At 45.0% G+C, this 14,236-nt stretch overlaps 1 protein-coding gene across 5 annotated transcripts in view; it reads right to left on the reverse strand.

The window, feature by feature from the left end:
• Positions 1 to 14,236, reverse strand: part of LOC135210913 (uncharacterized) — a 350,754-nt gene that overhangs the window by 16,458 nt on the left and 320,060 nt on the right. The window lies entirely within an intron of this gene.

Below are 14,236 nucleotides of genomic sequence, written 5' to 3' on the forward strand. Positions count from 1 at the left end.
ATACACAGCTAAGAGCTTCTTACCTACAGCAGCCTAAAAATTCAAAATTAGTGGTAGCACTAGCATTTGTCCAGGTGTAGTTAACATGGCCCGGCTACTATTGGGACAGAGAGAGAACAACCTGGCAGAGCTCCAATTCGTTTGTGCCCTTATGTCCATGATAGGGGAGGAGGGGGGGCTCTGATCAAGTAATTACTTGGTAAGAGTACTACATGTAAAACTTAAATTTTGTTATAAAAATGTCATTTTTACATAAGAAACTTACCAAGTAATTACATAGCTGATTCCATATTGACAGGGGGTGGGATCCCTTGATATATTCCATCTCAAAGCATTATTTTGATAATGAATTTGACATAGAACAATTGCCAGCATATACAAAGAAAATGCTTGTTGTTTCCTTACCTGACAAAGGAGCACTGCAGATAGGTACTACTTCTGGTTGGTGCTCCACTTGACCTGTAGTGAGTGTGGCTGTATAGCCCAGAGTTGCCCCTACATAAGTGGGAACTTTGCACCAAGGGATGTATACACTCATGGCTCGCAAAGCTACTAAAAGATACCCTTGCCCTGGGTAAACACCAGAACAGGACCACAACACTTAATTACACCATAGAAATAAAAAAACGTCACAACCTATAACACTAACAACAACTAGTGGGCACTCTAGCCAAAATGTGCCTCCAGGCTTCTTCCCCAAAAACGAAAAAAACCACAATACCTCACTTCAAGGCGAAGAAAAGCAGAGGGAAAGAGGATCCCTTATGCTTCCTCTCCCAACACCATGCCAGCCATGGAAAAAGGTCCTAAAGTATTACAATTTTTGAAGGTAATCTCCACATCCTTAAGGTAGTGCAAAACAATTACAGGCCTGCACCTCAAGAATGTTGCTAGCAAAATACTGGAGAAGGACATATTATGTCTGAAGGCGAGAGAAGTCGCAACAGCCCTCACCTCATACGCCTTAACTAACAGATGACAACGTATCTTCTTGAATCTGGGAATGAGCTTCTATGTTGAGGCACCTCAGAAAGAAGGACAGGGTATTTTTGGAGAGAGGACGTGATGGGTTTTTAACTGAACACCAGAGGAAATCTCAGGAGCCCCTAATCTTTTCCGTTCTTTGCAGGTTAATATCTCAAGGCTCTCACCGGACTAAAAGCTTCTCTTCTTCCTCTGGTCCAAGAATACCCATCAAATTTTTCATGGTAAATGAGCAAGGCCAAGGGTTAGATGGGTCCTCACTCTCAGCCAGGAAGCCTACTGAGTAGGAGCAAACTGCATTTCTCTGTGAAAATTTGTTTCTTTTGTCAATGGCTTGGAACTCTGTTGCCAGAGCTACTAAGAAAATGGTCTTCTTAGTTAAGTTTCTCAGTGATGCAGAACGAAGAGGTTCATAGGGTGGACCCAATAGCCATCGGATCTAACTTGTTTTGAAGAGTTGAAGGATTTAATGAGGTCGCTTAAATCTTGATTTGAGTACAAACCTAGACCTCTATGTTTACTGCTATATTTGGCTTTTAGTTGTCTCAGAGGAGGAGACGTGTCGACTGCACCTCCTGAAATTCAACCACTTTGATTGATACAGCCTGTTAGAAGAAGTTCGTCTGCATTTCACAATAGCCTCTGCAGCTCACCTCAAAACTCACCAAAAAACCTTTCACTCTGACGAGGGAGGCGCTCAGCAGTCTGTAACCTGTCAAGGCCAGAGTGGACAACCCTAGATGATATCTCAGGTAGTCGGGCTGTTCTGAGCAGAGACTGTTTTTGAGGCAGAAGTCTTGGAAAGTCCACGGCAGCTGAATCAGGTCTGGGAACCATTCCTTTCCTGGCCAAAAGGGAGCAGTCAGAGTCATTGTGACATTCTGATGAGAAGACAGCTTGTTTATCAACTCCCTGGTCATACTGAAGGGAGGGAAGGTGTACACATCTAGGCCGGTTCAGTCCTGTAACATAGCATCTGTCCTCCAAGCAAGAGGGTCCAGGATCAGAGAGCAGAATCATGACAGTCTGTGATTTTTTCAAGGTTGCAAAACAGTCTATGGAGGGTTTACCCCATAACCTCCATAGATCCTTGCAAACTAAGGGATCTAGAGTCCATTCTGTTGGAAGAACTTGATTCTGACGACTCAATCAGTCCATCCTACCCCAAGAAGTAGTTCCTGAGCCACTAGGCATAGGGAAAACGAGTGAGATCCTCCTTACTTCCTCATGTACGATATAGCTGTTGTGTTGTCGTCTTTTCACGAACAAGGGAGGAAAAGGCCTGTAGTCCTAGATGGATTGCTATGAGTTCTTTCACACTGATGTGGGAGTTTCTTAGTATTTCTGACCATGTCCCTGATATGTACTTCCCGATCCCTGAGATGAGCTCCCCAACCCAGTTCTGAAGCGTCGGAGTTAAAGTCTAGGTCGGGGCTCAACGGAAGGAGAGACTTCCCCTCCAGCAGTCTTTCTTCTGACGATCACCATAGATGATCCTGTTTGATCTCCACTGTGATTGGGAAAACAAACAAGTCCAACTGTGTCTTCCTGCTCCAGTTCGTTGAGAGGGAATGATCTGTGACTCCTGGGTACTATTTGTTAAAATAACTAGTTTCTCTGCTAGAAGAAGAGTTTTTGACAGGTCCTCTGTGCATTTGTCCTTTGACTGGGATCTGAAAAGTCAGTCGTCTAAATAAAATGATATGTTTACTCCCATTAGGTGAAGCCATCTGCCAAAAGGAGCAAGAATATGAGTAAAAACCTGTCCAGCTGTCAACAGACGAAGACATAACCCTGAAACGGAAGTACTTTCCCTTGAAAAACAAAATGGAGATTCTTCCAAAAATCTGTATGCACAGGATTGTAGAAATATGCATCCTTCAAGTCCAGGGTAACCATCCAATCCCCCTAATGGATGGCTGACATGATTGACTGATTTGTCTATATGTTAAATTTTGTCTTGAGAACAAAATGTTTCAGGGCACTGACATCCAGAACAAGCCTCCAGCCCCACGATGACTTGGGGACTATGAAAAGTCTGTTGACAAACCTTCCGATTCTTGATCTTCCACTACTTCCACTGCTCCTTTGCAAAGTAGGGACTCCACCTCTTGAGAGAGGGCCGTAAATTTATCTAAGTAGGCTGCAATACTATCAGCAATCTGGCTAAAGGAGGGCTTTCCTTGAAGGGAACGGCATAACCTTGTTCTAATATGTACCTTGAACACCCAAGGTTCCGCTCCTCTCTGACTCCTTTACCTCCAATAAAAGGTCCAATCTGGCCCCTATAGGAGTGTGAAGTCTTCATTTCTTGTTCACTGGTTTAAAAGTTGTCTTTTTGATAGATCTTATGGGGGTCACAGGTTTGTACGAGATCTTTGTTGGGTTCTTTGCCTTCCACCACAAAAGGACTAAGGTTGGAGGTGAAAAAGTCTTACTCATGCTAGAAAGAGATTCTTTGGGCCATTTTGTTGACTGTGCTAGGAGGTCGTTGGTTGACTTCTGCAACAACGATAAAATATCTTGCACCAGATTTTACGGGAAAAGGTGTGACTTATCCAATGGCGAATACAACAGCGCTGACTTCTGTGCCATGGTTACCCCCTTAGTGGTGAACAAGCACCATAACTCTTTTCTTGAGGATACACAAGGAAAGAGAAAGGTGAGTTCTGCAGAGCCTTCCCTTATTGCTTTGTTGGCACATGACAAGATGCCCAACCATTCCATGGCAATATCTTCGGCAATCACAGAGCAGTCTTCTGTCTTTTCATCTTATGCCCTAATGGTCAAGTCTAAGAAGCTAGATACTTTAAAAATCTTGAACAAATTCCTAGTCAGAAGGTTCATCTCAGGTGGGGAGAACATAACTTTGGCTGATGAAAAGGCAGCTTGACGAGTAGCATCGACCAAACAAGAGGTCCCCCTGGGAGGAGGTATAAACTCCTAAAGAAGGAGCTTCACAAGTGGTGTAAAAACAATAGCTTCTCTTAACTAGCTAGCATGGGGGAAAGGTGAACACTGCCTTGCCAAGCTCCCTCTTAAGAAGCCAACCAGATGTGTGCGTCCCTAAGAACGTTCTTCGCTGACAACTAGAGAATTAACCTGGGCAGAGCTGAGTCATCAGAGTGAAGTTTCCTCACGAGGAAAGTTGAAGCCAGGGATACTGGTGTTGCAGGTGAGAAAAAATCTGGGAAATTAAGAAAGTATCTCAATAATACTGAGCAGGCAGACGAAGGAGAGGAATCCTGTCCTACATCCTCTTCATCTGATGATATGGACAACAAAGTCGAATCCTTTGACTTAGAAAGAGCCAAGGTTTTCTTCACACAAGACATGAGATCTTCCAAATGTCGTCGGTGATGTATGCGACAGCAAGCAAGCTGAAACTGGCACCAGGTGGTATCACCAAGCGCTCTGGTGTTGGCACTGAGTGTTCAGTTGAATGAGGTCGACACTTTAAATCAGGTGAAAGATGCCTGGGGGTTAAAGGTAAGTCGGAAATGGGATGTGATTTCACAAACGAAGAAGATATGAGTACCTAATAGGTTAAGTCCTGTGTTTAGGAGCCACAAACAGGTGGTCCAGATGAAAGATTGACTCTGGGCTATCACAGGTAGGGCGAGGCGGATGCTCTAAAGAAACAGGAGGTGGCACCACATAGCTCCATGAAGGCTGAGGACTGAAAGTAGCCTCTTTAGACCTTTTGGAAGGTGGGGGGGGGGGGGGGGGGGGGGGGGGGGTGCTGTCTACATCTGCGGAATGCCTCTTAAGAGGGCGCAAAGAAAATGCCTCTTAAGAGGGCGCAAAGAAACTTAATAGCACTCTAGAGGACTCTTGCTGGGAGTTGAATCATTGGATTTGGGCGACAAACAATGCCCAATGAAAGAAACACCTTTTCAATGGCGCTCTGAAAAACCTGGGGTCAGTCAACAGGTTCGACTGAGAGGACGACTGCCTGCGGGAGAATCCCACCAGCCTCCCTTGGACCTCTGGTATGTCTTCTCCCCGGTGCGATGCGGGGGAGTGGGACAGGGACATTTGTCTAGGAGCACCAGTGGGACAAACAGTCACCTTCTCTACACTCTCACTTTGCACTGCACTTGCACTTTGAATACATATTGCCTTTTTCCATTAAGGCTTTGAAAGATGAACCCAATTCCATCACTGCACTCACTAAAAACTCTAATTTCTTATCAAATTGAGAGTCGAGGCTGGCAAAGGAGTGTGGGAACCTGGAATAAGAGATAATGATGAAGGAGCAGGAGGGCTAAGGACTAGGGAAGAATTTATAGGGATCATAGGCAAAGAAACAGCACTATCATTTACTAATTCTGTAACTTCCACAGATTCTAAGTTAAACTTACTTTTGGCTCTAATAGCCACCTTTCTCTCCCTATCCTTATCCATTTTGTCCTGATGGGACCTAAGCTCTTCCATTACTTAGCATCCCATTCAATACTTTCAGCACAAGTGACCTCCTTCTTACACTCCTGACCTCTACATTTTACACACCTGGTATGAGGATCATAACACAATTTAGTTAATCTGGTTTTGCATCCTTCTAAATAAAACCTAACACTTATTGTGCTAGAATCTGATATTCTAAGTTCAATTTGCTGCAGCAAAAAACAGAGTACAGTGGTACCTCGAGATATGAAATTAATCCATTCCAAGGCGGCCCTCATATCATGAGCTTTTCGTATCTTGGACCGCATTTTACATGTAAAATGGCTACTCTGTTCCAAGCCCTCCAAAAACACCCCAGTAAATTTCATAATAAAGCTGAATTGACCTATAAACAATGAAATACAACAACAATTTAGAGCATTCAATACCTAACTTAATACGTACTGCTAATATACCTATAAATAAAGTGTATTAGTGTACATGGTATACAAGAAATACTGTACGTACATACGTACGTATGTAGTAAAATGTGGAAGGCTACCTTTCGAGTGAGGCTATCTCCGAAAGTGGCGACAGAGGAGGACAAACGGCAGATACGTACGTACACTTAACTTTACGAAACACATAAAAAAGGAAGGAAAACATAAACTAAACTTTATGAAACACATTAACAAAACTGTAGCACTTAACTTTACAAAAAACTAAAATTAAAATTTTTTTCTTTCTTTTTATTTTTACATTTTTTTTACTTTTTTATACTTGACATTTTTTTTTTTTTTTTTTTTTTAATACAAAATTTCAACTTCATCACCACTTTCAACTTTCTGTTTTCTGGGCTCAGCCTGTGTCGCTTCGTGAAATATCCTTTCAGTTCATATTTCTAAGGTAAATAATGCTAACATTACCAGAGAAAAATAAAAAGGGGAAGTCAGAGCATTCTGACTCGCTCACCCTAAATAAAAGAGGGTGTTGGTATGGTACTGGGGCGAGTAAAACCACTACCACGGGCCTCTTGTCATTTAGATCTCTCCTCCACAAAATCCCCTTGCTAGAGAGAGCTGGTACATAGCCCGTGCCAGCAACTACTACTACTTGCTCACCCACGCCAACACCAGCGCCTCTAGCGGCCATCCTTTCCGTTAGCAGCATCCTGCACGCATGTGTTTTTCTTTCACAGTGATTTTGTGCTTCCGTTTTGGGATTTTTTCTGTATCATGGAGCTTCAAGCCATCGCCACAGCTAAGTTAAGTACTGCCTAAGTGTTTCACGTAATTTTAGCCAGCTAGGACCCGGTAAGGACCCGTTTTACCGCTGTTTTTTAGGTATTATTATGGTGCCTTCTGCGACATGGCTTCAGGCTCACCATACCAGCTCGCCTCGTGTGATTCATTCTAGCTCCTTCGGTCTCCCATACCGTTGTAGCTATGTCTGCGCAGTATTTATGCTTATTTATACATGTAGTGCAAGATGTGCTATTTGTATTTTACTTTTATGGGAATCCTATGCCTTTATGTCTTAGCTCAGTGTTCATGCATGCATGTGCCTTTGTCTAGGTCTATTAGGCATGTGAGGTTGTATGCCCCTCTCTCTCTTTTTTAGTCCTACCACCCTGGCCGTCGCCCTCCGTTTCTACGTATTGGCAGAGGCCAGCTCCCGAGTAGTTGGGCTTCCTATCTTCCAGGTAGATTAGCCTAGCTTCTCTAGGACGTTGCTTTCCCTTTGTCTTATGATTCCCTTCCTTTCTATTTTGATAACTGTTTTTTTATTATATTGCATGTAGGAGACGGTTTGTGCTAGCATAGGCTACCTCAGTTCGCCTGGTCTATCCGGCCGCGTGGTCCTACCACGTTTGCAGTGGGCCAGACAATCGCCACGAGCCATCAGCTCAGTCCCCCTCCCTGCTTCCCCCTTCCCTACGCGGGTGGGAAGGCAGGTCGCGCTCGCTCACGGTTGCCACAGCAACCACCCGGGCTCTCCTCCCCTCTCCCCAGAGAGGATACGGGAGTCACGGGGGGGTGGGGGGGGGGGGGGGTGGGGGGGGGGGGGGTCGGGGATTCCTGAGTCTGGCTCTTCATACCGTTCTCACCCTGGGTTCCATGGGGGGTCTCTTGTACTCTCGGGTTGGGTTGGCCACCTCACTCGCTTGTACTCTGACCTCCTCGGGTCCCTCCTTAGCTCTCTCCTACCTCGGTCACCCCCCTGTCTACCCACCGCCCCAGCGGCGGGCTCAGCTGGCCCCGCCAGTTCTTCTAGGGGGTGATGGAGAGTAGCACCACTACATGCATCTATATATATACATTTTTGTTCCTATTGTTATCTTTCAATGTTATCATTATTGTTTGTATATTCCGCTAAGCCGGCGGAGTGCCCGCTCACCAACTGGGTTCTCCTCCTGCCTGCGAAATTTTTATACGGCGGAGCTGCGCTCCACCTATCCTTGTTATCTCTTTTTTGGCTTAACCCTCTCATGTTCCTCCGCCGTCCTTGTACTCCTCACTCCGGCTTATAGACTGGTGGCTAGTTTGGTGAAACTCCTTACTCCGGTGCCCCGGAAACTATCTGACTAGTATACCAGGCCTCACGGACATATCTATACAGGAGAACAGGAGAGCGCTAATGACAAAAATTTTTCACTCCGGCACATAGCGGAGTATTATATCTCTTAACGGGCTAGTCCTGTTAATAACCGCCGATACTCATGTATCTGTTCACTTACAGGCTACCAATTGCCAGGAATCCGGCTGCAATGCTATATTGCAGGACCCCTGTGGCCACGAGGTCTGCCGGACTCACGCCCCCTGCGCCATCCGCTATGGTGACATAGCCGTATGGCACCACGAAGCCTGCTCGATATGCTACGATCTGGTAGAGCAGTTTTCCTTCTGCTTAAGTATATACCGGAATACATTGCTTATAACTGATTATTCAAACAGTCCTATAAGAGATATAAATGACATATAGTTTTAGATAATTAATCATTGCAATGACCCTCTCTTCCAGAAGAATGTGACTAAGGGGCAGCCATACATCCTGGACAAGAGTATGGCTGTCCGCCTCTTCCCGGGCGGGAAGTCAACTGGTTACGTCGACCCGGCAGCGGTGGCCCCTTACATCTCCGCCATTCAGCAGCAAGTGGCGCAGGCACTGGCGGTCCAAGGCAATCCAGAGATCGTGGACGATGTGGCTACTCTGGACCTAAATTTAGAGCCAATGGCGGTAGGTGAATCAGGTAACTTGTTAGTTGAGGTAGGTTTGTTGGGGGCTCAAGGGCTTCCCTTGGGTCCTTCTGGATCTTCATCCCCTAATTATTCTTCTACTTCTTTCCAAGGCTTTTTGGAGAGTGAAATTTCGGTTATGCCGAAATCCACTTCAGCTATCCCTAAGGAGAAAGGGAAGCGAGAACTGAAGACCCTAAAGAAGACGTCGTCTAAGAAGACCACGTCTTCCGCATCTCATAAGTCTCCGGCTCACCACCCCGGAGCAGAAAAGTCGAAGTCCTCTTCTACTTCGCATTCCAAAGGGTCCAGGGGCAAGTCCTCGAAGGATAAGGCCCGAGCTTCTACGGAGCCTGAGCCTTCAACTTCTACAGGGACACGTCCCAAGACTCCTATGTTTATCAAGGACCCTAGTCCTTTTGATACTGAGGCATTTACTGCAAATATAATGCAGCAAATGGGGAACTTGGTCGGAAACCTAGTTAACGACATGTTCGAGCAGATGTTTTCGCACATCTCCACCTCGTTCGAGGAGTCAGGTCAGTCGATCCGGAGCATTTCGGAGAGACTGACAAACCAAGAGAATCTGATGGCGGGCCTCAGGGAGAATCCCGCAGCAGTTCTCCAACAGTCTGGCATGGCGGCGCAACCCATGCCAGACTATGATTCCCTTCCTCCCTTCTCGACGAATAATCCATGGAGGGTTTCATCATACGCCCCCTTTAAAGATGGCATGCTGTCGTTGCCGGATTGCGGTATTCGAAGATTAGAAGACTTCGAGTTTCACCCCGCCAACCTCCAACCACCATTTATTGGCTATGCCCGTCTGACAGAGACGGCAATGAGAAGGGAGGATAGGATCCCGAAAGAAACAGTGATCTACAGCCGGGATCAAGTCCAAAGGGAGTGGCTCAGGAGCTTGGAAGATTGGGAGTGTTAAACACCAAGCTTCAGGCTTTCAAAAGCCCCTTTACTATCTTTGTGGCAGAGGGAGAAACACCTATCCCTTTCACCACAAAGCTAGCAGAGTTGACTCTACAGGCCGCCATGAAAGACGAGCCTATGCCCCAACTTAGGGAGACAGAGCCAACATCACTTCTCCTTCCAGGAACCGAAGAACTTTGGGCGGATCTCCCAGCTACTTTCACAGTAGGGAAGCTCAACCCAGATTGTGCAATAGCACAATTTGGCGAGAGACTCCCTAGGCTTTCTGATAACCTCATCCAAGCAGAATTCGATGCTAGGACTAGGTTAGGGAGGACCTTAAATGCCCTAGTGAAGACGGAGGTTGCCGCGGTGACGTACGGGACGGAACCTCTATTTAAGCTTCTGGCCAAAGCACAGACACACACCGTTCAGTGTGATCTATACGACTTTGCCATAGCAAGACGCAACTGCAGGAAACATGTACTGCAAGAAGCAACTATTCGTCATGAGCCCAATAAACTACTTGCGTCTTCAATCTGGGGTGCTGACCTCTTCACAGAGGCTGTGGTTAACGAGGTCCAGCACGAAGCAACAAGGCTTAACCAGAGCCTTAAGGTCCGCTGGGGCCTGTCAGCTAAGAGGAAGCCCGAACCTACTTCCTCCGCTTCAAAGACGCTGAAAAAGCCAAGGAAGTTCCCACCTTTCCAGGCTGCTCAGCAACAACAGGTGGTACAAGCTGTGCCGGTGTCCCAGAAGGTACAACCTTCCACCTCCAAGAACCAGTCCCAACCAATACTCCTACTGACCTCGCACAATCAGCCCTCTACCTCATACGCAGTATCTCCGGCCTTCAACCCAGTCTTTGAAGGTCAGGCGTTCCAAGCCTTTAAGGGGGCCGGCCGGCTAATGCCCTTTTTTAAGGACAGGACTTTGATATTCATACCACTTAATAAGGTGACTTGGGACATCTCCAAACCGCATATGATTTTCGCCTCTGACCTTCGGTTTTGTGACGCCAGGGCGATTTATCCCGAAAATAACCATTTTTCAAATTCTATCTCCTCCCTTGATATTTAATATTAAGATCTGGGATTACTACCATATATAGACCTGATGTAGACCTCCAATCGAATGGAGAGTTTTTTTTCTAAAAGTCATTTTTTTGCTAGATATGAATTTTTCAATATGGTAAAAAAATAAACCCTATAAATCAGGAGAAAAAAATTTATAAAAAAAATACGAAACAAAAATTGGAAAAAAGGCCTCTATTTGATTGTTCTATAATGTCTTTCTGAGTTATATACCAAATTTCAATGTTATAGCTTTAAAACTAAGTGAGAAGATAGATTTTGAAGGTCAATAAGTATAGTTTTGAGAGACAGGCGTTCAAAGTTTTCCTTCGTATTTCTATAAAGACAATATTAATAAATAATGATTATTATGAATGTATATTTGTTTTTTGTGTATTAATAAACCAAAACTATTTTATTTATCATAATTTAATCATAAATGATGATCCCTTTGCTCATATATCGCAGCCTGGGGCACTGCTTGAGGCAAGATGGGGCACTCCTTCCTACGCAATTCTCTTTCTCCCCTTCACTAACTCTGCTTATTACAGCGAATTTTCTTCTTCTGTGTGTTAGCGAGATGTTTTCCTTGTATTTTCCTCTTTGGCATGATGAAATTCTTGCCCGAAACAAAGATAAACAAACGTAATTGCAAGAGAATGTCAAGAGGTGAAACTCGAAGGCGTACACTTTTTTTACAAAGACAATTTAATAAATCATGATTATTATGAATTTCATATTCCATTTTGGGTATTAAAAAACCAAAACTTTGTTATTTATCATAAATGAACAGCTCTTTGCTCAAAGATCGTAGCCTTAGGCACAGTGTGACGTGTGCTGTCAAGCAAAGACGGGGGCGTTACTAAGCAACCCTCCCCTCTCTTCACTAACTACGCATATATTATGATATTCTGTAATAATACTTGAGCGATTTTTCTTCGTCTGTATGTTAGCGAGATGTTTCCCTTGTCTTTTCCTCATTGGCATGATGAAATTCTTGCCAAAACATACATAAACATACGTGAAAGCAGGCGAATGTCAGACGTGAAATGGAACGTGTAGACTACTTGACGTCTGTGATCGCACTAAATCAGGACTGGACTTGGTAGCTTGAGCCTGAAGTCTCCTTCTCGACTCTGGGAATGTCTACAGATGCCATTTCTCCCAATTTCTTTGACAATAATTATCAAAATTTACGATAATAGAAGAAATACTGCATTTTCTTGTTCGGATCAATGTTTTAGGCTTATTGAGTTACGTTAACTAATTACCCTGTAACTACGAAAGTAAGAGGAATTTTGACGAAATATTTCGTATACGTATTCTCAATTGCCATATGAAGCTCCATGAATTTTTTCATGACTTTGCATTTTTCGCCCTATACCTCCATATATAGAGGTTCCGGCCAGCCCCCTTAATAGGTTTGCAAGAGGAAGTAGGGCCAGAGGTGCATTTCGACAAAGAGGTGGCATAAGAGCACCTAGCAGAGGCAAGCACTTCCGGGGAGGACGTGGATCACGCCCTGCCCCAAGTCAGTGAGAACCCTCAGGTAGGAGGGAGACTGTTCCTCTATCGCCACAGATGGGGGTTCAGCAATTGGGCACAAAGTATTGTGTCCAAAGGACTGGGTTGGAGTTGGACCAAAGGTCCTCCTCCATCCAAGACCTTCCTTCAAAAACCAACAAAGGAATTGACGGAGTATGCACAAGAACTCCTTCAGAAAGGGGTAGTATCAAGAGTCAAGCATTTAAAGTTTCAAGGACGCTTGTTCAGCGTGCCAAAGAAAGGCTCAACCAAACAAAGAATAATCTTAGACTTGTCCCGTCTAAACTTATTCATTCGTTGCGACAAGTTCAAAATGCTGACTATCTCGCAGGTGCGGACCTTACTTCCCCGTGGGGCCGTCACCACCTCTATCGATCTTACAGACGCATACTATCATATTCCAGTTGCAAGACACTTCCGCCCGTACCTAGGCTTCAGACTGGGAGACCAGGCATTCTCCTTCAAAGTGATGCCCTTCGGGTTGAACGTGGCCCCCAAGGTATTCACGAAGTTGGCGGAATCAGTAGTTCAACAACTAAGATCCCAGGGAATAATGGTAGTAGCGTATCTGGACGATTGGCTCATTTGGGCAACAACTGTCGAAGAATGCCACAAAGCTACCGTCAAAGTAATACAGTTTCTGGAACATCTGGGGTTCCAAATAAACAAGACCAAGTCCAGGCTAACGCCGGACTCCTGCTTTCAATGGCTCGGCATTCAATGGGACTTGAACTCCCACACTCTGTCAATTTCGTTGGTCAAAAGGAAGGAAATAGCCAAAGCAACAAGGCAATTTCTCAAATGCAAACTAACATCAAGGAGAAACCAGGAAAGAATCCTAGGCTCTCTCCAGTTTGCATCGGTTACAGATGTTCTGCTGAAGGCAAGGCTGAAAGATATAAACCAGGTCTGGCGCTCAAGAGCAAACAACAAATCTCGAGACAAGTTGTCAGCCATCCCGCCAATTCTCCGCAAACGACTTCGCCCCTGGGCGGAGGCCAAGAACCTATCCAAGTCGATCCCTCTTCAATTTCCCCCTCCGGCGTTGGTTATCCACACAGACGCTTCTCTAAGCGGATGGGGAGGATACTCCCAATTCAGGAAAGTACAAGGGACTTGGTCACCTCAGTTCCGCCAGCTTCACATAAATGTATTAGAAGCTATGGCAGTATTCCTCACATTGAGGAGGCTTCTACCAGCCAAGAAATCCCACATCAAGCTGGTATTGGACAGTGCAATAGTAGTACACTGCATCAACAGGGGAGGATCCAAATCAAGTCACATGAACCACGTCATGATAGCCATTTTCTCACTAGCAGCCAAATACAAATGGCATCTATCCTCCACTCACCTGGCGGGAGTAAGGAACGTGATAGCAAACGCCCTGTCTCGCTCAGTTCCTCTAGAATTGGAGTGGTCTCTGGACAGGCGCTCATACCAGTGGATATGACAAAAGGTCCCAGGCCTCCAGGTGGATCTTTTCGCATCACAATCGAACCACAAGCTCCCATGCTATGTGGCTCCCAACCTGGACTCTCTGGCTTATGCCACAGACGCCATGTCCATAGATTGGAATCAGTGGAAGAAGATATACATCTTTCCTCCAGTGAATCTTCTATTGAAAGTCCTGAACAAACTCAGGTCTTTCAAAGGACAAGTTGCTCTAGTAGCCCCGGATTGGCCCAAGAGCAACTGGTTCCCTCTTCTTCTGGAATTGGGTCTCCGGCCTCAACGGATTCCCAATCCCAAGCTATCTCAACCAGTACAAATGAGGACTGTGTTCGCTTCCTCAGGAATTCTCAAAACCCTAACTTTATGGACTTCATGAAGTTCGCGGCTAAAAGAGATGCAAATATTGATCCTCAAAATATCCTTTTCTTAGAATCGGATAAAAGAAAATCAACTTTATGTCAGTATGACGCAGCTGTTAAAAAGCTAGCAAATTTCCTGAAGGAAACAGAATCTCGAACCATGACTACTAATCTGGCTATCTCCTTCTTCAGATCCTTATTTGAAAAAAGTTTAGCAGCTAGTACTATTACTACCAATAAGTCAGCCTTAACGAAAATCTTCCAGTTTGGCTTTAAG

The sequence above is a fragment of the Macrobrachium nipponense genome, chromosome 4, assembly GCF_015104395.2.
Source record: "Macrobrachium nipponense isolate FS-2020 chromosome 4, ASM1510439v2, whole genome shotgun sequence".
NCBI classification, from domain to species: domain Eukaryota; kingdom Metazoa; phylum Arthropoda; class Malacostraca; order Decapoda; family Palaemonidae; genus Macrobrachium; species Macrobrachium nipponense.